This window comes from Narcine bancroftii, chromosome 2, assembly GCF_036971445.1.
Source record: "Narcine bancroftii isolate sNarBan1 chromosome 2, sNarBan1.hap1, whole genome shotgun sequence".
Lineage (NCBI taxonomy): Eukaryota > Metazoa > Chordata > Chondrichthyes > Torpediniformes > Narcinidae > Narcine > Narcine bancroftii.
In genome coordinates, this window is record NC_091470.1 from 342858711 (window position 1) to 342884052 (window position 25342).

A 25342-nucleotide genomic window follows, 5' to 3' on the forward strand; every position below is an offset into this window, starting at 1 on the left:
TGGATCCTTGATGATTGTTGCTGCTCTCTGATGGCAGTGTTCCATGTAGAGTTTCTCAATGATGGGGAGAGTTTTACAGTGATGCACTGGGTTGTGTCCTCTACGTTTTGCAGGGTTTTTGACTCAGAATTATTAGTGTCCCCTTAACAGGCCATGATACAGCCGGTCAGTATTACACATCTGTCAAAGATTCCCAATGTCATACTGATCCTCCACAAACTCCTGAGTAAGTAGAGGAGCTGATATGCTTTTTTCACAATGACATGCGTATGCTGGGTCCAGGAAAGGTCTTCCAAGCTAGTGACTCTCAAGAATTTAAATTTGCTCACCCTCTGATCCCACAATGATCACTTCCCTTCCTAAAGGCTACAAACATCTCCTTGGTTTTGGCGACATGGAATGCGAGCTTGCTGTTAGTACACAATTCAGTCAAGTTTTCAATCTCCCTCCTGCACGCTGACTTGTCGCTCCCTTTTTATATAAGCCCACTACTGTGGTTTCATCAACAAATTTGGAAATGGTGTTGTGGTCATACCCAGCCACGCAGACATGGGTGTAAAGCGAGTAGAGCAGGGGGCTAAGTATGCACCCTTGTGTGCTCTAATGCTAATAGAGATTGTGGAGGAGATGTGCTCAGAATCAAGTGATATAAAGCTGGGATTAAAATTGGCGGAGCAGCATGGTGACACATAGCGAACTGCTCCCAGCAGACCATCCTCTCACTCTCCACAAGCACTCTACTCTTCTCTCCCTCTAATGTAACACTTTGATGATTACTCCATACCAACGAACCTTTCTCTGAAACTCTGCACTTCGGTACTGTTTTACTTGTTGCACTACGTATGAGCTCAGAAAACAATCTCTAGAACTGCATTTGCAATAGAGGTGACAATAAACTTGAACTTGATATCTCCATATAATTGGTGAACTTCCATAAAAGTAAGTTGAATCATTTTACTGGCGCTGAAGGAGGTTCTCCTGTAACCACAATGAATGGGAAAGGGAGGCAACTCTGAAAAGGAATACAATCCTTGATTATTTGTCTTCTGTAGTTATGTTGAGAACCTTCCAACCTCATTTAAAAAAAGATTTAAAATATTTCCTTTTGACAGTTTTTCAGAGTCTGTCGTTCAGTTACCTTTAACATCTGACCCAGGGTCTCAGCCCGGATTAAAAATCAGCCTAGAATGGATAATGCAGTGAAAAATTGTATGAATGTCATTTTCTAAACAAATCATGATGAATTTTGATGGTTCATTTGGTGACCAACTATCTCCATTAGTGATAAAGTTAGCGATGACCCCAAATGTAAATGTTCTAACGTTATCACTAAAGAAATATTTATGAATGAGAGTTATGATACAGATCTCTTCAAAATCAAATATGGATCTGAACAATTAATTATCTATTGAAGAAAAGTGCTTTTTAAATGATACAAGAGTGATAACGCTCCCAGGGGAAAATTGATACATCATGTGTAACATTCCCCACTGGAAGGATTAAGGCAGTGTCTCGCTACTGTATATCCAGTGGTTTGTACTTCACCCCAATCTACAGCTGAGAAGATGTGGATGACTTTCCCTTCAAGCTCATTTCCCTGGTTAGATGTTTTATGGCTTTACTTTTACCCTGTAAAGTGCCTTAGGATGTTTATTCTGTTCATTTCTCTGTACTCCTTCACTATTCACAAGACATATTTATGGAAGTACTCAGGAACTACTTCTCATTTAAATGTATATGCTTTGAAATAAAAATAACAATACAATACATAGGCGTTATAACTTACAGAAATTCCCCAAGGTGTTTTTTTGTTGTTGTTGAATCAGTGAGTTAGTTAAAGGATCTGGATAAAAAGAACCTATTTTGGTTATAATTGACGAAAACGTCTAATTATAGATTCATGCTGTGATTATTTAATCACCTTTCCTGCAGTATTTAGCTTGAATTAGCAAGCAGATTAGTTGTTTATGGGTTTCTTTATATAGATTATACTTTGGAGGTCTAAATCACAGTGGGACAAGGTGTCAGCATAAACAGATCATATTCCTTGTGCTGGATTGATATAAACAATTTCTTTAGGTGATTGTTTTTGGTTCATCTTGCAATTCAATGCAGCAGGCTTAGGTAGTGACGGAAAACATAATACCGTATATACGTGTGTAATAGTCGAATATTATGGACCAATTTTTAGGGTAAAATTTATGGGGTTGTCTATTACACCACGGTAAGTACCTGCGTTGTTTGGGGTGTTGGGAACATGACTGGGTGGGTGAGCAACAAGTCTGTGTTCAGGGCAATGGGAGCTCTAATGGGCAGGGGGGCGGCCAGGGCCTAGGTGATAGTCCATGGTTGGGATGCTGGAAACCTGGATGAGCAGATGGCCAGGGCATCAGGAGCACGGATGGGCAGGCGGCTGGGCCCTCGGTAAGAGTTTGCAGTGTCGGGTTTTGGTAACTCAGATAGGCGGGTGGCTGAGGCCTAGGTGAGCATCCGCGGTTGGATGATCTGGAGCTCAGATAGGTGACCAGCTGGGGCCTAGGCAAGGGTTCACTGTCAGGGCATCAGGAGCTCAATGGACGGGTGGTGGGCTTAGGTGAGAGTCCACAGTCAGGATGTTGGGAGCTTGGATGGGAGGGCAGCTGGGGCCAAAATTAGGGGATTGACCTTTATATGGTATCGACTATTACATGCATATTTACGGTAGGTGCAGTGGGGCTGTGCCATGTTATTAGCTGCTTTGTTGTAGACATTCTCACCTCATGGGCTCTTACATCACTGATTCCCAATGCATAATGTAGCTCACACCCAGATACATGCAAGCATGCATACACACTAAGATATATTATGAGCTTGTTTTCGAGGTGGCCTTGATGTCAAGCCCTAAGGTAGTAATTCTATTACATTTCATCATGCCACAACACAGCACTTTTAAGTGAGATATCTGACAATTTTAGTTAAGTTGTTGATCCACTGGGGCTCCTTGTCAAACCAGGAAAGTGTTAGATTAAAAACAGAAGAGACAGGATAAAACTTGTTTTACTGCAAAGGATTGCCAATTATTATATTTTCAATAAACAAACCTACTTCAGTTTCATCCCACTTTAAAATCACAGCACTATACCTACATTGCCAGTTGTCTTGAACTCCCTTCCATTTCAGGAAACACATCTGGGTAGATTTTAATCAATGGGTGCTCTGGCATTTCCTCTGTATTCAACACAGATCTGGTTAAATTTGAGCTAATCACCTGTTCAAAAAGGACCAAGTAGAAGCTCCAGCCCCAGATGCTGTCGCCCCCCCCAACAAACATTAAGAAGTAAGAGTTGAAAGAGGGTAGTTCTGAAGTCACAGGATGGAAAGTTGATTTGAAAACCAATAGAGAACAGTTAAACAAGTTGGCAGATAAATAACAAATTAAATGTAGTGCAAATATTGGTTTAAAAAATGTATCAGAAAAGCATACAGTAAACTGAATTGAATTGGTTGAAAGAAACAGAAATAATTTTAGGATATATTAGTCTTAAATGAAATCCCATTAAATCTGGAAGAATATCTTTGTGGCCTTCCATGGGTTCAAGTAGAGAGGCAGGATTCCTAAACATGTTTTCTTCTTTTTCCATTGAGTTTTTACCAATGACAAAGACCCACTTTGGATTGGTCATTTGGATTTTCAAAAGGCATTTGACAAGGTGCTGTACACAAGGCTATTACCAAGATTAGAGACCATGGTATTACAGGAAACATGGGTAGAAGATTGGCTGATTGGCAGGAAGCAGACAGTTGGAATACAAGGATCATATTGTGATTGGCTGCCAGTTGCTCCAGAGGGTTCAAGGTTGGGCCTGCTTCCTTTTATGTTGTATATTAATGATTTGGATTATGGAATGAATGGCTTTGTGTTTGCATCTTATACAAAGGGAGGTGGAGGAGCAGGTAGTGTTGAGGAAACAGGGAGGCTGCAGAAGGACTTAGATTAGGAAATGGGCAGAGAAATGGCAAATGAAATATAATGCTGGAAATTGTACAGTCATGCACTTGGGTAGAGAAAAAAATAAATGAGCAGACTATTTTTTAAATGGGGAGAAAATTGAAAATACTCAGTTGAAAAGGGACTTGGGAGTCCTCATGCAGGATAGCCTGAAGTTAAACTTGCAGGTTGATATAGTGGTGAAGAAGGCAAATGCAAGGGGGAATCACATAATTCAGAGAATATAAGTCAAAGGATCTTAACTCTTCCGGGAAAATAGAACAAAAAAGAATATTTAAGTGAAGTAGAAACAGGAAGAAGAACATACTTACCTTTTGAGATGTATTCAGATAAAAAAAAAATTCATCAGGGAGATTGAAAGGAGTCCTCCGTTGCAGAAGGAGCCTGGACCTGGAGTTGTGACGAGATTCTGACGGTGGGCTGAGTCGGAGGGGATGCCTGTGGATGCGTCCCTCCTAAAGACTGGGAAAAATGGCATCTGATAGGAAGGATGTGTGCCATTGTGCATGCCCGCATCAGCGTTTCAGTATATGCTAGCTAGGATAAAAAAGTTAATGGTACGGAATTATTCTCAAGAAATAAAAGAAGTGATGAAATTAGATGGTGACAGTGATGAGAATACAGAAGAAGCAAAAGGAAAAGAAGAGAAACAAGAAGAAGATTGCCATGTGTCTCTTAGTATTGTCTTTTGTACTAATGTATTTGGCTTTTCCTGCTAATTTAGTTATCTACCACCATTCCTGGCTGGATGTAATAGAAGTGCAGAAATTTGAAATGATCTGTTGTTTATGGGAATATTTACTTCTGTCTGCAATATGTGGGATTTGCTATTTAACACAGATTATACATACTTCTGTAATAATGCTCTATACATATGATTCAGATATGACATTCCCTGCTACTTACATGCTTATGAGATAGTTATGGCAGGATATCTTCTGTCATTTAAGAGAAGGTTGGATGTGCACATGGAGGTGAGGGGATTGGAAGGTTATGGGCGAAGAGCGGGAGGGTCGAAAGGCCGATATAGTCTGTTTCCACTCTGTAAATGGTTATATGGTTATACACTAGTAATTAAATATGGGAATACAAAGGGTTAAGGGGAAAGTAAATTTAAAGAGAATCCATTTGAGGGGGTTGTAAGAGAAAGTCTGCAATAGATAAGGGAAATGAAGGAAGAAATGTTATATTTGATGTCGCAAGTAAAGCAGATGAATCTAAATTTTATTAAGTTGACAGCTGATATGGAAGAGATGCAGGATACGGGTAAAATAAATCATAAGGTTAAAAGTGCGGTAGCAAAGGTTGAAAATGTACAGGAGAGAATGGGAAATTGGAGAATGGAGTTATACTTGGATCTGTTGAAAGGAAGAAAAGTTTTGAAAGAATTGATAATGTGGGAAACTTTAGTAGAAGGAATAGTATTAAAATTGTTGGATTAAAAGGAGAGGAACAACAAGATGTAATTTGATTCCTACAAAGATGGATACCTAAAGTCCGGGGCTGAATAAATTTGAAAGTCCTATTGAAATTGAAAGGGTGCATCGAGCCCTTAGGCCATGACCACAACCAATGAAAAACCACACTCTATAGTGGTTAAATGTTCAAAATATCAAGGAACAAAAAAACTTAGCTTTGGCAACTGAGAGAAGAGAATAAGAAAAAAAAAACACTTGACTATCATGGATCAAAGATTTGCTTTACCCATACATTAGTGTTTATGACACTTTCCAATCTCTTGTAATGTGACTGCTTGTCTTATGGTGAATGGAGCATATGGAAGTTGAACTGGTGCCATAGGTGTTGGACCTTGATATGTAAGTGATGGCATTGGTGAGGATCCTTGACTTGACATTGGTTCTTCAGCGACACGAGGAGATATCAAATGTTGAGTATGATCAATACACATGGTTGAACCTGATTGAAATGCTCTTATTTTGGAAAGATTCATAAACTGCGTCCTCAGAAAAGATAGAATGTTGCTAGCTCTTTCCACAGGGTTGGTCATTGACATTCGAGCATTAGCCGCGCCACTCAGGGCCCCTTGCTCGAGAATACTCATTTCTTGTGGTTGCGGTCCCCATTGACATACTGGAAAGTTAGATACTAACACCTTGGGTATTTCTCTTTGAGTGATAGATCTTGCAGAAGCTTGAGCTAATACTTTTATTCTGGCCATCTTCATAGCACATTGTTCCTCAAGCTCTAATCCTTTGTTTTGTTTTTCTTACTGAATCTTCATTTCAGCTTCTTGCCATAGTTGCTGATTCTTCATTTCAGCTTCCACATCTTCTAGAGCATGTCTTTTCCCAAACCATTCACGTTGTGTACAGATAGTTGCCCAATCTGCTTGCACCTTAGCGTGCATAGCTGATATGCTGGAAGCACGTGAGACTGTATTTGCTCTAGATGCATTTGAAGACTTTGAAGATCTTCCTATGCTCATGCCCTTGGAAATATTATCCTTAAAACTCACATATGTACTTTCAGATTACACTGATTGAGTGGGGCTTTTCAATGTACATTCATCTGTTCCAGTTCCACTAACTTCTAATTCAGCAAATGAGGTCTGCAGTGCCTTATTGTGTGTGTGTGTGTGTGTGTGTGTGTGTGTGTGTGTGTGTGTGTGTGTGTGTGTGTGTGTGTGTGTGTGTGTGTGTGTGTGTGTGTGTGTGTGTGTGTGTGTGTGTGTGTGTGTGTGTGCATTCCCATATAGGTGTGAAGAGTATTTCTGAGGAGATCTTTTTTTCTATATTTATTTTAATTTTTCTATTTCTTTTTTAATTATTGGAGGATTTCTTTTGGACTTAATATCTGGAGATCAAACATTAATATGAAATTACTTACAAGGTAGAGAGTTATATTTGTAATTAAATATTAATTAGAGGTTAATTAATTTATTTTGAAAGACATGGTTATATACGATATTGTGTTGCTAATAATAATATTTTGGGGGTAATTTTTTTTGTGTTTGGATTTCAAGAATAGATGGGAGTAATTTAAAAGTAAGACCAATTATAGGAAGATATGTATGTAGGGTATTGAGTTTTGATGAGTGCTTTTGGAGTAACTTTTGTTTTTTTTTTCTATTAGTGGGGAGGAGGGAGGGGGATAAATATAATACAATGTATAAATGCTTAATCATTGATGAAGTAACTTTTTATGTTGGATACTCCTTGAGGGATATATCTATATATGACTTTGTGTTACGAAGACTATTTGGGGAAGCATTAGTGGGGTAGGGTGGGGGTTAACAATTTATGAAATTATTTTCAATGTTGTTTACATTATAGATGAAAACTCTAAAATAAAGTATATAAAAAAGAAGACAAATGTGATGCTGGCATTCATTTCAAGAGGAGTAGAGTATCAGAATAGGAATCTGATGTCAAGACTTTATAAGGTACTGGTGAGACCTCACTTGGATTATTATAACCAGTTTCAGGCTCCTTATTTGAGAAAGGATGTGCTGGCATTGGAAAGGTTTCAAAGGAAGTTCACCAGGATGATACCAGGAATGAAAGGGTTTTCATACGAAGAGCTATGACAGCCTTTGGCCTGTATTCATTGGAATTTAGGAGAATGAGGGGGGAATATCTCAGTGGAGGTTTGGTATGACATCAGAAACCCTAGGAAATTTCTGCAGGTGTGTGGTGGGAAGTGTGCAGACTGGCTGCATCGTGGTCTGGTTGTAGGACACCAATACCCCAGAGCACAAGGCCTGCAAAAGATAGTAGATACAGCCCAAGACATTGCAAGCAAAGCCCTCCCCACTGTCGAGAACCAAAAATGAGAGAAACTGTGCTCAGAAAAAAACCCATCTGCAATCCTATTTAGGATTACTTGCTTCTTGTTATATAGACTATTCATGATGGGTGAAAAAAACATCATTGTTTCTTGATGCACAGATGATACCAGCAAAGCTTATCACTTCAGTAAGTTCCCGTTCTCTGGATTCGACCATCTCATTTTTGCTCCGGATGTCTAATCTCTATGCATCTTCATCCCCCATACTGACCTTCGTTTCTTTCTCTAGAACAGACCAAACCAGCTTCCCTCCACTACCACCCTCTCCACCTGGCAGAACTCACCCCCATTAACTTCTCCATTGGCTTATCCCACTTTCTTTAAGTCAAAGGGTACCCACATGGATCCCAGTTATGTCTGCATTTTTGTTGGCTATGTAGCTATGTGAAGCATTCAAGCCTACACTTTTTCTCCATTATATCGATTACATTGGTGCTGCCTCCCACACCCATGAAGAGCTTGTCAACTTTGTCCATTTTGCTGCTATCTTTCACCACCACCTCAGATTCACTTGGATCATCTCCACTTCTCCATCTTTGTCCCCCCATGTTGGGAGATGAAACCTCTGCAGATATTATCTTCAAATCTACCAGCTTCCACTGTTATCTCAGCTGCACCCCCTGTCCTCTTTAAGGATTCTATTCCTTTCTCTCATTTCCTCAGACCCCTTTGTGTCTGCTCCCAGGACAGAATATACCATTCCAGGTCATCTGAGATGTCCTCCTTTTTCCAAAAACGTGGCTTCCCCTCTACTGCCATCCTCAGTCCTACCCATGTACCCTCTAATTCCCGCACATCTGCCCTGGCCCCCTCTGCCCTGAGATGCAGCAAGGATACATTCTCCTTGTCCTCACCTACCCCTCCACATCCATCACAATTTCTGCCAGCTACAATGTGATTCCACCACCAGATACATCTTCCTCTCTCCTCTCCTCTCCACATTCCACAAGGGTTGTTCCCTTTGGAACTCCCTCATCCACTCATCCCTTCCCATTAATTGGCCCCTCGGTACCTACCTTTTTGACAGTAAGATTTGCTACACTTGCCCCACATCTCCTCTTTCACCACCATTTGGGGCAAAAAACAGTCCTTTCAAGTGAAGCAACACCACTTGTAAATCTGCAGGGGTCATCTATTGCAACTAGTGCTCCCGTTGTGGGCGTCATCTACATTGGAGAGATTGGAGGCCGACTGGGAGATTGTTTTATTGAACATCTTCGCTTTGTTTCCTGCGCTAACGGGGTCCTCCAAGTGGTCACTCATCTATATTCAGCACACCATTACCACATGAACATATCTATCCAAGGCCTATCCAAACAGAGACTTTCCAAGAAATAGAGGAACAGCACCTAATATTTGTTTGGACCCTCTCCAACCAGACAGCATTAACATTGACCTCCAGTTTGCATTAAACCCCTTCTCTAAATCTTTCTTTTTTTCTATCCCTATTTCCTTTCCTCCAGCTCCCCACTGCCTTACTTTCCCTTTCCATTCAGAGAACTATCCCATTCCCACCACTTCTCAGCTTTTATCTCTTCTAGCTTCCCATCTATGATGTCTTACATGTTAACCTGTATTCCTCCCCTGCCCCTCCCTCTCACTTTCCATCCCCTCCCCCCTCTTTTTTATTCAGGCACCTGCTTGCTTCTTGCTCATCCAGCACTCAAATGTTTTACATTATTTATTGCCAGTCACTAATGAGCCTAGAGCAGTGGTTCTCAACCTTTTTCTTTCCACTCAAGCAACATCTATGCCATCGGAGCTTTAAGGTGGTATGTGAGCGGGAAGGGAAGTTTGAGAATCACTGCTCTTGTCCCAATTGTTACTGAAATATTTTGCTTGAGAAAAAACTTAATTGGCCCATTTCCTTTGGAGTTATGAAACCATGCACATAACGAGTCAATTAGGTACGATTAAAACAGTGATTTTTGAACATTTTCTTTCCACCCACATACGGCATAGGGAATACTTAAAGTGATATGTGAGTGGAAATAAAAAGGCTGAGAACTACTGGCCTAGAGAAATTAAGAGTTAAGACCATGGGTCTGGTCATCATCATAGAGTTTTGCAGCATAGAATTAAGCTCTTTAGCTGTCCATTATGCCTCTCAATATTTTCTCATCTTCTTTACTGCACGCCTACTCCAAATGTCGATCAAACAATTTTTTTTGTACCACTATACCACAGCATTCCAGCTCTGGTACTCATTGCTTTGGCTGAAGAAACTAAGCATGCTATCAGTCTTCTAGCTGTGTTGCCACTTTCAGGGAATTATGAACTCGTACCCCAAGCTTTCTCTATTCAACAAAGTTCTCCATTCACTGTGCATGTCTTGCTCTCTTTTATCTTCTCAAATGTAATTTATCTGAGTTAAATTCCATCAACTATCCTCTCGGCCACTTCCCTATTGATCTATTCATTTAGACATGCAGCATGGTAACAGGCTATTTCAGCCCTCAAGTCTGTGCTAACTAATTTACCTACACCCTTGGTCCTGCTGAACGGTGGGAGGAAACTTTTTTTTGACAATTTTCTTCACTTTCTTCTATACATCAATGTAGAATCATCTGCGGAACTCATTAATTATGACATCTTCACAATATTATCATCTAAATCATTAAATATAGTATTGTGACTGATTATAAATATGTTTTTGGTAGATAAATTGGAGCAGGTTTTTTAGTGCAATGTCAGACAGGCTGCCACTAGGAGCTTTTGCAGAAGCTTTGGAGAGTGCCCAAGAGACTTCACTAATAGATTGTTGTTTACAAAAAGGCAACAGAGCTGCAGACTATCTGGAATGGAACTTTCTGTTCTAAGAGGGTCATGTGGTTTTACAAGCAGAGCGAGAAAAGCAGGTTTTCTCTTTGAGAGAGAGAGAGAGGGGGAATTCAATTCTGAAGTTTTACAGTCAGTCAGCTTGTGGAAAACCCCATTTGGAAGATGAGTTGTGAGTACTTAGTTCTGCCTGGTCAAAGCCCTTGTGGTTCATACAAGAGGAGAGGACTGGCTGCCTAATGTTTCACTTGAAATAAGAGAAACTAAAAGGCACTCTGTGGTGACCTGAAAGAAAGAGGTTAGCACCTGGAAAACCCTGATGGGACCAGTTTCTTCAGAAAGACACTGAAGTGGCTGATTACAAGGAATCAGTTTTGGGTGTCCTGGAACAACAAATCTCTCTCGAAAAACTGACAAGAACCTTCCTGAGTGGTAACTATTTAACTTTCAGGCACCAAAGACTAGTGAACTTCATGAATGTTAAATTTTGTCCACAGTATAAGAATTGCCTGCAACCAGTGAACTTGGAGGAATGTGAAGTGAGATTGGATTGTGAATCAAAGAACTTTACAAAACTTACACGCACATCACATACACTTGCGCTGAGAATTAGAAGGGGGTTAAGTTAGCTTAGTTAAATTAATAGTGATAAGTTAAAGCGTGATTTTGTTTTCATGTTTAAAGATAATTGAAAGCAACTTTTGTTTAAGTAAACATTTGTCTTGGTGAATATCTATTGCTGCTGGGTTTATGGGTCCTCTGGGCTCATAACAGAATATGACAAACAACAGATATACCCTACTGGTCACACATCGGAAAAACAACCCTCCACTGTCACCTTTTGTCTCCAATCACCAAACCAATTTTGTATCAAATTAGCTAGCTTACCCTGGATTCCATGCACTCTCACCTTTCTGACGATCCTACATTCTCAAAGGTCTTGCTATAATTAATTGCCTACTGCCCTTCCCTTGTCAATCCTTTTGCTCATCTCATCAAAAACCGAATCAAATGTATGAAACATGATTTCCCAACTATCTCTCATCAGTTCCTATCTTTGCAAATACAAATAAATCCTGTCTCTCAGAATGTCTTCAAATAACATTCACACAAAAATATAGGACTCAGAAGCTTGCAGCAAAATATCATTGCTGTCTATCGTTAATCAAGGTACAACATCAGAAAGGTCACATCGGTCAAACTGGTTTGAGTGACAGCTTTCCTTTCCTGACAGATTTTGGTCAATGAGCTGTGGCTTTACCAAAAATCTAATGGCATTTCACCAGTCTTCGGGCACAATTATAAAAAAAAAATACAAGATTTTATTGAAATTCAATTTTACACAACACAGAGTTTCCAATATATTTGTACAAACATAGAAAGGTTCCATTTCACGAGCAATATTCTGAAAATTACAGAATGAAAATAACTGGAACTGATCTTGCAGGATATCTGTTGGCCCAATAAGACTATTTATACTCTTTATTTTTGGATCCCCCTTGCAGGCAAATATAGGGAAAATATTTCCTTTGTGACTCTGGTTTTGTTTATCAGTTTGGAAGATGTTTAAGCCCCTCCCCCCCCATTGAATATAGTCACAATAGAAAACCTTCCTCATTAACTGCCTCATATGGTGTTTGTTTATCTTCAGTCCATCGAAGATGCGAATACTTAATAACACCCTGGCTCCTTCCCAGAGTAGCCTTTCTGTAGATGAAATTTCAAGTAATGGTTTTTCCATAGAAAACATTGCCTTTAAGGTAAGTTGCTTCTACTCCACCATCATTCTGCTTGAAACTGCAATTTCCCATATGTACTTTATTGACAATAATCACAAATTAGCTTTGACCGGATATTTCCCAATCATATTCCTCTGTTCCTTTTGTGTCCTGAATATATTCAGCAACTCCTTTGTATGTTTAAAATCCAGAATGAAAATGGTGACAATCAGCTGTTCTTTTGAAAGGTCTTTGATTTGAAAAAAAAACCCTATTTCTTTCTCTACATATGCTTCATGACCAGATGAATATTTACAGTATTTTCTGTTTTCATGCCACTTTTTCAAATATTTAATCTTAACTCAAAGGTGATAACAGAATCTCATAACTCTTAACGCAAGAATCCCATTGGGAAAGAGTTAACAATAGGCTTAATCAATCACATGAGGGCATTGATACATTTCCACTGAGTTCAAACTTCTGTCATGAATTTCAATCTGCCCAGTGTTCTCTCTCAGGAGGTTGAAATTCTTTCTAATACATTTCTTTTGGAATGTATGGGTCAGTGACAAAGCCATTACTAATTCCCTTGATAAGGTGGAGAGCAGTTGCCTTCGTGAACCATTGTAGTCCTTTTGATGACGATGCTCCAGCAATTCGGTTGTCCAGGCTTTATGATATAGGAACTGCATGAAATGTAGAGGAAAAGCCATACAGAGGATCTAGTCAGGTGACAGACCTCTTCGAAGGCAAGCTTTTCAGAGTTAGTGACCAGAACTCCAGGAGCTTTAGCAGAGCCATGGATAAGGATGGGAGCAGACAAAATGGGGGTTAATTTAGGACCTCTAATTGCCATGATATTAGATGGGAACTTGGGACTGTTAAATGGGAACAGATGTTCTCAGCAAAATGTGCAGCAGAAATGCTTTAAGGACCACATGCACAGGGTTCCGGATAAGTTTGCCCCACTGAGACAAAGAGGTACAACAGTTAATCAAGAGGACAAAGGAAACCTAAGAAGCAAAATCCTGGCAGGGCTTTTGAGAATTAGGACAGAATTTAGGAAAGTTAAAATGAGGCATAAGAAGGCTTTGGCAAGTAGGATTAAGGAAAACCCCAAGTCATTCAAAATGCACACGAAGTACAGGCAGATGACAGGAGTGAGAATAGGACTGTATAGGAAAAATGGAGAACATATGTCCAGTGGCAGAGGAGATAGCGGAGATCCTCAATGAAGACTTTGCTTCAATGTTCACCAGAGAGTAAAACCTTGATGAACGTGAGGTCAGTGCAAATATGCTGAAGCATATCAAGGTTGAGAAAGATGTAGCGTTGGATTGCCTGAAAAATATTCAGATAGATAAATCTATAGGCAGGAAGGGATATAACTAGGTTACTACAGGAAGAGAGGGATAAGATTGCTGGGGTATTGATGATAATCAAGAGTGTTATCAGAGAATTGGAGAGAAGTATATGTTGATCTCTTGTTCAAGAAATGTTCCAGGAAGAATCCTAGGAATTATTGAACAGTGAGTATTATGTCAATGGTGGGAGGGCAAACTGTTGGATAAGATTCTGAGGCAGGTTTTGTGAACATTTGAAGAAGCACGGGCTTATTATGGATAGTCAACAAGTTGTGCCTCACAGGCTTAATTCACTTTTTCAAGGAGGTGATGAAACACATTTATAAAGTACATGGATTTTAGTAAAACATGTGACAAGGTTCCCCATGGAAGGTTCAACCAGAATGTCACGAGGTATGGGATCCATGGAAACTTAGCTGTGTGGATTCATAATTAGTTTGCCCATAGAAGCCAAAGGATGGTACTAGATGGAGTATATTCTGGCTGAAGTAGTAAGTCGCGATGTTCCACAGAGATCTATTCGGGGATCCCTGCTCTTTGTGATTTTAATAATTGACGAGGAGAGGGAAGTGGATTTTTCGCAATCAGAATTCATTGTCTTGAACATGTCATGAAATTTGTTATTTTGCAGCATCATCAGAGAGGAAACCTTTAAATTTCAGATTTCAGATTTATTATCAAAGTACATAGGACATTTTCCTGCAGGTGAGGCACAATCACCACTTAGTGGTAGTGTAAAAACACTGTACACAACATAAACATGTAAACAAATAAAGAAATGTTAACAAACTGACTGTGCAATACTGTGAGAAAAAAAAATCAATAAATTGAGTTTGTTGTTGAGGAAGACTGATGGTGCCAGAAAAGCAGCTCTTCCTGAACCTGATGTGCAAGTCTTGTGGCACCCGTATCTCTTCACTGGTGGTAAAAGTGAGAACAGACCATGTCCTGGGTTCTGTGGATCCTTGATAATTACTACTGCTCTCCGATGGCAGTGATCCCTGTAGGTGATCTTAATTCTGTTTTGCCTATGTTGCCCTGGGCTGTGTCCACTATGTTTTACAGGGTGTTGCGCTCAAGAGTGTTAGGGTCCCCATACCAGTCTGTGATGCAGCCAGTTAGCACACTTTCCACCACACATCTGTAGAAATTTGCCAGGGTTTCTGATGTCATACCAAACCTCCAGAATCTCCGAAGGAAGTAAAGGAGCTGATGTACTTTCTTCATGATGCAATTAGTCTGGAACATTGTGGTGTTCACCAACTGCCACCCTTTTAAGTCCACCACCAGTGACGGGGCTCTGAGGAAGTTGGCACCCAGCAATGGCCGGGACACAGAAGCAAGAATGAACTTCCATGTGAATTATTGTCACCAGGGGTATAGTCCATGTGCTGTATGTATGAATCAAACTGTTGCTCACACAGTTAAGATATTAAGTTTTAATATTAATGGGATTAGCTTACCCATAAAAAGAAAAATGATATTATCAGATATCAAGAAGTTTGGAATAGATTTTGCTTTTTTACAAGAGACTCATTTAACTGAAAGTGAACATTTAAAATTGAAAAGAGATTGGGTAGGTTAAATAGCTTTCTCTACATTTAATTTTAAGCTATGGGAGTGGAAATTTTATTTAAAAAAAATTACCAATTAAAATCCAAGATAAAATTATTGATTCAGCGGGAAGATAGCACCATATAACTATATAACAGTTTATGGCATGTAAACAAGCCATCTTGGCCCTTCAAGTCCACGCCGGTTCACTCAAACATCTCCGCTGGATCCCTCCACCTATTCTCTGTCTATAATCCTCCAACCCCCTCCTATCCATGTATATATCCAGCCTCCTCTTAAATGAAAGAATTGACTCTGCCTCAACTATTTCCTCCGGAAGATTATTCCTTTCAGCCACCGCTCTCTGAGTGAAGAATCATCCTCTAATGTTTCTCCTAAAATTTTGCCCCCTTACCCTCAACTTGTGTCCTTTTTTTTCAACCTCTCATGCTCTCAGGGGAAAGATTCTACTTGCATCTAGTCTATTCCCTACATCATTTTAAACACCTCTATCAAATCCCCTCTCAACTGTCTACATTCCAATGAATAAATTCCTAACCCCTTCAATCTTTCTCTGTACTCTAGGTATTTTAAGCCAGGCAACATCCAGGTAAATCTTCTCTGCACCTCTCCACTTTATCTGATTCCTTCCTATGATTTGGAGACCAGAACTGAACACAATACTCCAACTCTGGCCTCACCAACGCCTTAAACAGTCGCAGCATCACTTCCCAGCCCCTATACTCTATGCTATGATTTATGAAGGCTAACATTCCAAATGCCTTCTTAACCATCCTGTCAACATGGGAATCTATCTTCAAGGAACGCTGCACCATAACTCCAAGATCTCTATGTACTTGTGCATTCCCCAATGTCCTCCCCTTCACTACATATGTCCTATTTTGATTATTTTTTTTCTGAAATGTAGCATCTCACACTTCTCTACATTAAATTCCATCTGCCATCCTTCAGCCCAATTTTTCAGACAAGCCAAATCCCTCTTTAATCTCTGAAAACTTTTCTCGCTATCTACCACTCCCCCTACTTTTGTATCGTCTGTGTATTTACTTACCTAGTTAACCACCCCATCATCCAAATCATTAATATAAATTATGAACAACAGGGGATCTAGCACCGATCCTTGAGAATATCAGATATCTTATAGTAAATTGTCAAATATTTTCTGAAGAATGGACTTTATTGAATATTTATGCACCAAATCTAGATGATCAGAAATTTACAGGATACTTCTTTAAATTTAATGAGTGCATACAAAATAGTTTAGTTGGTGGTGATTTTAATTTTTGTTTAGAACCTGTATTGGATAAGTCTTCAAGAAATATAGTGAAATCAAAGGGAGCTAAAACATTGTTATCTTTAATGAAAGATTTTAATTGAATTGATACATGGAGAAGAATTTTTTTCTTTTTTTTTCTTGGCTTGGCTTTGCAGTCGAAGATTTATGGAGGGGTAAAGTCCACGTCAGCTGCAGGCTCGTTTGTGGCTGACAAGTCCGATGCGGGACAGGCAGACGCGGTTGCAGCGGTTGCAGGGGAAAATTGGTTGGTTGGGGTTGGGTGTTGGGTTTTTCCTCCTTTGTCTTTTGTCAGTGAGAATGCACCCAAAGAAAAGGGTCCCTATTACTTTTATTCTAGCAGATTTGATATGTAGTCTAGAATTGATATTTTTCTTACTTTCTGCTCAAAATCAATCAAGAGTGATTATGAGACGAGATTATTAACCTGACCATTCTCCTCTTTTAATTGAGTTGGAATTTGCAGAAAAACAGCATTTAGCTTATAGATGGAGATTTAATTCTTTATTATTGAAGAGACTGGAATTTTGTTTATTTATAAGACAACATATTCAACTGTTTTATGAAACTACTTTAAATTCAGTAGATAACATGTTTGTTATTTGGGCTACATTAAAAGCCTATTCATGAGGTCAAATTATAAGTTATCCTTCAAAACCTAAAAAAGAATATATGAAAGATATAGACAAATTGGAAAAGGGGATAACTTTATTGGAAAAGAAATTCAAAAATAATTTTCTGAGGATAAATATAGAATTTTAGCAAATAAAAAATTACAATATAATGCAATGTTAACATATAGAACAGAGAAAATGATATTACGATCTAAGCAGAAATATTATGAGCTAGGGAAAGATCACAAAGTTTTGGCTTGGCAATTAAAAGCAGAACAATTAATGCTGTACAACAAGATAATAATGATAAGCCACAAAGAACTAATGATGTATTTAAGGAATTTTATGAGGTTATATACATCTGATTCACTACAAGATGAAGAAGTTATAGAAAATTATTTGTCACAATTAACATTACCATCTTTGACTCAAGTAAATTTAGATCTATTAGAGAGTCCTTTTACTGAACAGAAGATTTATGACGCACTTCATTGTTTAAATAAAGGTGAAGATGGGTTTCTAGTTGAATTTTATAAAGAGGTCAAAGATTTATTGATTTCATTATTCATGAAAGTAATAGAACATGTTTCTAAACAACATTGTCTTCCAGAAACTTAGAGTTATTCCTAAAAAAGATAGGGACCCATTAAAGACTAATTCTTGTAGACCTATATCTTTGTTAAATGTAGATTATAAAATTGTAGCAAAAGTTTGGTGAATAGGATTAATGAATATCTTGCTGATTTAATAAATATGGATCAGATGGGTTTTGTTAAAAATAGACAAACTTTGGAGAATATACTAAGTTATTAAATATAATTCAATGAGCTCAGAAAAAGAAGATTTAAGTCTTATTGAAGCTTTAGCTGCCAAAAAACACTTTTGATATATTTGATTTTTTAAAATTTAAGGCATAAAGTAAATTTGATTTTGGTATTAATTTTATAAAGTACATTCAGGCATGGAGAAGTCCCAAAGCTAAAGTGATTAGTAATGGACAGAAATCTCAATCTTTTAAATTAAATAGATCAAGTAGGCAGGATTGTTCTTTATCACCAGCTTAATTTGCTTTAGCTCTAGAACCACTTGCACAAAAAATTAGAGATGATCAACAATTAAATGGATTTGAGATAAATCAGGTACAACATAAAATTAGTTTCTTTGCAGATGATGTATTAGTTTATTTAACCCAACCACAAATATCATTACTGAGACTTTATAGTCTTTTATTAGGTGTTAGGTCTGCTTTGTTCATGAATGAGTGAGACAAACACCAGGCTGAGTCGAAATCAGGGTTCTTTGTTCTTTATTACCGGATTGTAACACTGCGACTAACCATGTTAGTCGGAGAATGCATTCTGCCGTTATCAGCAAAATGGTGATTTTTATACCCTTGGATATGTGCTTAGAACATCATCATATCATTACTTGTCCAATGACTAAAACTGTTGCTATCCTTTCCCTGCTAGCTTCCTGCCTCCCAATCCATCAATGTCTCTCTTATCTTGTAAGTACAAGGATGCATTCACATCTTGTTACAGCCCTGCACATTCCCATCTCATGATGTTTTACCTAACAGGAGTACAAGGACACCTCCTCTTCTTGTTACAGCCCTGTACAGGGTACTCCTTACACATTCCCATCTCATGATGTTTTACCTTACATAGGTTATGGGAAAATTTGGGATATGAGTTAAATTGGGATAAGAGTTGTAACTTGTAAAAGGAGATTATTCACAATGTCGACAAGTGGTTTGTTTTAAATGGAGAGATAAGATTAAATATTTAGATATACGTATTGATACTAATTTTAACAATTTATATAAATTAAATTATATTCAACTACTTTAAAAGATAGAGGAAGATTTAAAGAAATGGGTAAGTTTACTGATTACATTAATTGGGAGAGTTAATTGTATTAAAATGGATATTTTTCCATGACTTCAATATTTATTCCAAACTTTACCATATCTCTACCTCAAAAATGTTTTGAAGATTTAAATAAGCAAGTTGGGAATTTTCTTTGGAAAGGAAATATGGCAAGAAAGTCATTAGAAAAATCAACATGGAAATATGAACAAGGAGGATTACAACTTTCCAATTTTAAGAATTATTGCAGAGCAGCACAATTAAGATTTTTAGTTTTTAAGTTTGTTAAAATTAAACCATCATGGCTGGATATCGAACTAAATAAGATAGGAGAAGTTAAAGCAGATGTGTTTATTTATAAATAGGATTTTAAATCCAATGTAATAGAAAAGGAAGCTCCGATACTAAAACATTTGTTGAACATCTGGAATAAAGTTAAATTAGAAATTGATGGATATATTCTTTAATTTAAAAACACCAGTAATTAATTGTTTACTCTTTTTTCAAAAGATAATCTTTTTTTAAATATATGATATCATAAAGGAATCTCTAATTTGGGGGATTGTTATGAGAATAATAGATTGATGTCTAATGATTAAATATGGTATACCTTACCATACATTATTTTGTTATTTTCAATTCAGGGCTTATTTGAAAGAGAAATTAGGACTGGAAATTATTTTTTTTAAATTTTCAAATTTGGAACAAATTATAGTTGATAGAATGATTGAATAAATTCCCAATAAAAAGTATGAAACTCCTCATTTATCTTCGGTGGTTTTGTAAGTAATACCCGAATTTCCATGTACTGCATTAAGTATATTGGAAGTTTGTTCTGTTTTCAACTGTCATGCTAGTACTTTATGTGCTCTTTCCCCTAACTCATAATACTGCTGTTTGGATCTCAAAATCAATTTTTCATAATTATAAGTTCATTTTGTGTTATAATGAAGTTTTAAATTAGCTAACTGTATCTTATTATCTTCCGTTGCACTGTTGAATTTTTTTATCTAACTCTTCAATCTCTTTCTCCAACTCCAGAAGTTCCCTGTTATATTGCTTTTTCACTTTAGCCATATAACTAGTGATCTGACCTCTCAAATATGCTTTCAAAGCTTCCCACAATGTAAGTTTTCTCTGCATTTATCTCTCATTTATTTCCAAAAAAAGTTGTAAGTTTTATCTGGTCCTTTAAAAACATAACAAATTCAGGTCATCTAAGTTACATTTCATTAAACCTCTGTGATAGTACAGATCTATCACCAATGTATATAGTGTATATAGTTACAGTATCTAGTCTGTGCTTACAGCTATTGGCTGAGAGCTTAGCCACGACTACTGTCTGGGCCTTAAAGGGTTGTGTCCCTCGCCAGGTCGGATCATTCCGGACTGGTCGGCCACCTGTGAAGAACTCCTGTCTTTTGCTAATAAAAGCCTTGGTTTGGATCAACAAGTCTTTGATTCTTTCGACGAGCTCCACAACCTCCAATGGGAATTCCTCTCAGCCTTTACAGCAATCTCACAGGATATCAACAATAATGAATGGTCCGACAATATTCTACTTTTATATTCTGTCAAATCTACTCTTCTCTGTAGATGAGCTGACACTAAAAAAAATCTATTCTAAAAAATGAATCATGTCGGGGAGAATAACATGAATAATCTTTCTCAGTTGGATGAATACGTCGCCAAATGTCCACCAAATTCGAATCTCTCATTACTTCTCCCAATCTTTTAGCTATTTTTGTTTTTTTGACAATTTTTGGAGATTTATTCAATAATGGATCCAGGCAACAGTTAAAATCCCCATCTATCATTATATTCTCATTTGACTGACTCAAATTCAAAAATGCATCAGTTACAAATTGTACATCCTCTTTCGGAGCGTATAAATTCAATAAAGTCCATGTTTCAGAAAACAATTTACAATCATCTTCAAAACTCTTCCGGCACTTTCAAAAACATAACATAAAAGAGTCCAACATAAAAGGTGCTCTCTTATGTATCAAAATCGCCACTCCTCTCACTTTTGAATTAAAAGATGATGCCAATACATGTCCGACCCAATCCCTCTTCAATTTCAAATGTTCTTTTTCAATCAAATGCGTTTCTTACAGAAAAGCAATATCTGCTTTCATTTTCTTGATACAATCCAAAACTCACTTCCTCTTTATTGGACGATTCACCCCTTTAACATTAAAAGTTGCAAAATTCAAGTTACTCATTTTATATTTAAAAAAAAAATTACCAACCAACTCACTAACAAACTTAGGCTCCATTAAAAAAAAATCCCAACTCACCCCTCCCCCTTACATCCCACTAAAAAAACCCTCCCCTTCCCTCTAAAAAACAAAAATAAAAAAAGGAAAAAAAACCACGAAAGTGGCACCACCCTCTTTAAACTGGGTATAGTAAAATCCACTAGTGGCAGATGATTTCAGAAGTTACAGTGTCATCCATCCCCCCAGCTGAATTTCATACATCTCAAAATTTCATTTAAATATCAATCTAATTCAATCCACCACCCCCACAACTCCACCAACTGCTCCCTGAACATTAACAACAGCGGCAGACGCATCTTCCTTCACTTTCCGATTCGATTGCTGATTTCGATCAATTTTTTAACTACTCCCATTTGCAGCACCATTACACTTCGGAGATCCATTAGGCTTGGATTTCTGTAATTCAAAACTCTGAGACTTATTAGGGAAAGAATAGGCAAACGACAAAGCATCTGTTTCATCGTCAAAGAATTCAACTTGTGAATCCCCAGATAAAACCTTCAACACAGCAGGGTATCTAAAAGCAAACCGATAACCCTTTTTCCACAGCACTGCTTTTGCCGAATTAGATTCTTTCTGACGACGCATCACATATTGACTTAAATCTGGATTTAAAAAAAAACTCTGTGTCTCTGGACCAGCATAGGACCTTGATTCTGCTGAGCTTTCTGAATTGCCAATCACAAAATTAATTCACGGTCTTGATATCTTAAACAACGAACAAGAACCACCCGTGGAGGTTGATCAGGGAAGGGTTTTCTTTGCAACACTCTATGCACTCTATCTAATTCAAACCCCTCAGGAAAAGCATCCTCTCCCAACATTTCAGGTATCCATCTCCAAAAAAACTTCACCGGATCCCAACCTTCAATATCCTCCGGTAAACCTATTATTTTAATGTTATTATGTCTATTCTGATTTTCCAATGAATTAATCTTCTCCATAAACTCATGCTTCTGCACTTCCCAATCTGTTAAACAATGTTCCAAATAGTCCATCTGCTTCATATATCGATCAATAGTATCAGTACAATCACGAAACGCTCGTTTGATATCCTTAAATTCCGTCTGAACCACATCCACTTCTCTTAAACATTTAACCACATCTTGCTTAATTGATGCCACTTCTCCTGTTAATTCTGCAAATTGGAACTTATTTTCTTGAAAACCTTGAGAAACTTGAAGAGCCATATTATCCATTCTTCTCATAAAACCTTCTGAAACAGAAATTGTAGTGTCTTCTTCCACCTGCACTGTTTTAAATGTCTGTAATATTGGAGACTTACTTCTAGAAATTTTAGAAAGTTTCTGAAGCATTTGAGGCCTACCTATAATAAATCTAACAGCCTTAAGTATTAAATTGAAACCTTCAACAAGATATTCTTCCTCCTCTTCCTCTGTAGTATACATGGATGCGTTGCCGCCGCCACCCCGGCCTCCCGACCCTCGGTCAGTATGCCTCCCCCCACAAGCCCAACTCATTCAGGCCGCTTGGGGAGGCCTGATCCTTTCATCGGGGCCCACTCCAATGCAGTGCGTATATGCGACCCTTCGGACATGCGTGATTCTTCACGCATGCTCAATTCAGACTGGTCCCCATGACCAGGGCCCGACATTTCCTCCGCCGGGCTCGGCACATTGGCAGTCGCTCCGACGTGCTTGAGACCTCGATCGGATGTCAGGCCCCCGCATGCAAGGGGCTCCTCACTGCTCAGAGTGCGCTCAGTATCGCGACCACGCCGTTCATCGGATGAACGGGCAGCGGTGGCGCCATCTTGTGATGCGGGCACTGTAGTCAGCATTACCTTAGCCTGACTAGTCTTCGGAGAGTTCAGGTGTTCCAAAATCGACCTCTGGGGATCATTCTGCAAGGTAGGCTTCAATTCTTCTGCACTTCCAACTCTTTTAAAATGTGTTTTTCTTGATGGTTGAGTTTTGAGGGCTCTCATTATAAATGTTAAAACACTTCTAAAACTTATAACAAGTAATTTTAATATTTAAACAGTTTTTAAATTTCAGGTTTTAAATATTCAATTGGGGAGAGATGGAACTCCACGTCTGTTCCCTACACCATCTTGACACGCCCCTGTCAGCGAACTGGACTAAGTATGCAGCCCTGCGGGGCCCCGTCCTCAGTGTGGTGGTCTTGGAAATGTTGTTACATCAGTGAACTCCAGGCTGCAGGCCATGGGAAGATCCAAAGGGTCGAATACAATGGGCCCAACTCAGATCTCAGATCCCAAGCATTTGCCAATGCTGGAGAGCAGGTTCATTTGATATTTTTGTTAGATGTAATTAATTTACTGTTCGTTAGTGTGCTGTGCCTGCTAGAGAGAGTTGATGGTACTGTGTGTTTAACCTTTGTGTTCCCAATCAGGAGTTGAGAAGGTTTAGCAATGATTTATTCCCTCCCGATATGTAGTTATTTGTGTATTATTACTGTGTATATGTTCATTAGTTATTACCATTCCTGAACCCCAGGCTGCGAGCCACGGGCAGCTCATGAGAACCGACTCAATGGGCTTGCCCCAGATCCTGAGCAGTGGTAACACTGGAGATTAAGTTCATGTATATATACTTGTTAGTTCTGCAGTATGCTGTGTCAGTGGGTGGTGGGTTCTGAAGGAGCTAAACCCTCATTTCTGGGTTTACTGTGCCTGTGGGTAGTGGGTGCTGAAGAAGTTAAAACCTTGTTTCTGGATATACCTGTGCCTGTGTGCTGTTTACTTTAGTCTATATGAATGTGTGTCCTTTTGTGAATTCCCTCTGAGGCGCCTGCAACCTCACACCAAGACACAAGAGAAACTTGTCCGTGAACTACTCTTTGCAGACGATGCCGCTTTAGTTGCCCATTCAGAGCCAGCTCTTCAGCGCTTGATGTCCTGCTTTGCGGAAACTGCCAAAATGTTTGGCCTGGAAGTCAGCCTGAAGAAAACTGAGGTCCTCCATCAGCCAGCTCCCCACCATGACTACCAGCCCCCCCACATCTCCATCGGGCACACAAAACTCAAAACGGTCCAGCAGTTTACCTATCTCGGCTGCACCATTTCATCAGATGCAAGGATCGACAATGAGATAGACAACAGACTCGCCAAGGCAAATAGCGCCTTTGGAAGACTACACAAAAGAGTCTGGAAAAACAACCAACTGAAAAACCTCACAAAGATAAGCGTATACAGAGCCGTTGTCATACCCACACTCCTGTTTGGCTCTGAATCATGGGTCCTCTACCGGCACCACCTATGGCTCCTAGAACGCTTCCACCAGCGTTGTCTCCGCTCCATCCTCAACATCCATTGGAGCACTTTCATCCCTAACGTCGAAGTACTCGAGATGGCAGAGGTCGACAGCATCGAGTCCACGCTGCTGAAGATCCAGCTGCGCTGGATGGGTCACGTCTCCAGAATGGAGGACCATCGCCTTCCCAAGATCGTGTTATATGGCGAGCTCTCCACTGGTCACCGTGACAGAAGTGCACCAAAGAAAAGGTACAAGGACTGCCTAAAGAAATCTCTTGGTGCCTGCCACATTGACCACCGCCAGTGGGCTGATAACGCCTCAAACCGTGCATCTTGGCGCCTCACAGTTTGGCGGGCAGCAACCTCCTTTGAAGAAGACCGCAGAGCCCACCTCACTGACAAAAGGCAAAGGAGGAAAAACCCAACACCCAACCCCAACCAACCAATTTTCCCCTGCAACCGCTGCAACCGTGTCTGCCTGTCCCGCATCGGACTTGTCAGCCACAAACGAGCCTGCAGCTGACGTGGACTTTTTACCCCCTCCATAAATCTTCGTCCGCGAAGCCAAGCCAAAGAAGAAGAAATAAAGACCACTGTTCGTTGATAGCACATGTCAAACCTTGATTCTCTTTCAACACATTGAACCTAGTCTTGCCTTCTGGCCCACAAGCACATTCCAGCCAAATATCAACCTAGCACCCCTTGAACAGAGCAGCTGAAATGAGGTTGTCAAGTTCAGGGAATTGAAGATTTGGAGGGCATCTGAGCTATTGTGGATGTAGGAAAGAATGGACTGGACCATGAAAATGAGGCAGT

The 25342-nt window shown here is 39.1% G+C and overlaps 1 long non-coding RNA gene across 2 annotated transcripts in view; it reads left to right on the top strand.

The window, feature by feature from the left end:
* The first annotated feature begins 12213 nt into the window (after nt 1–12213).
* The window catches only part of LOC138752799 (uncharacterized), an 88895-nt gene continuing 75766 nt past the window's right edge, over nt 12214–25342 (top strand). For both annotated transcript variants that reach the window (XR_011350944.1, XR_011350945.1), the window contains exon 1: nt 12214–12333. This is a non-coding gene — a long non-coding RNA (uncharacterized lncRNA). The remainder of the gene's footprint in view (nt 12334–25342) is intronic.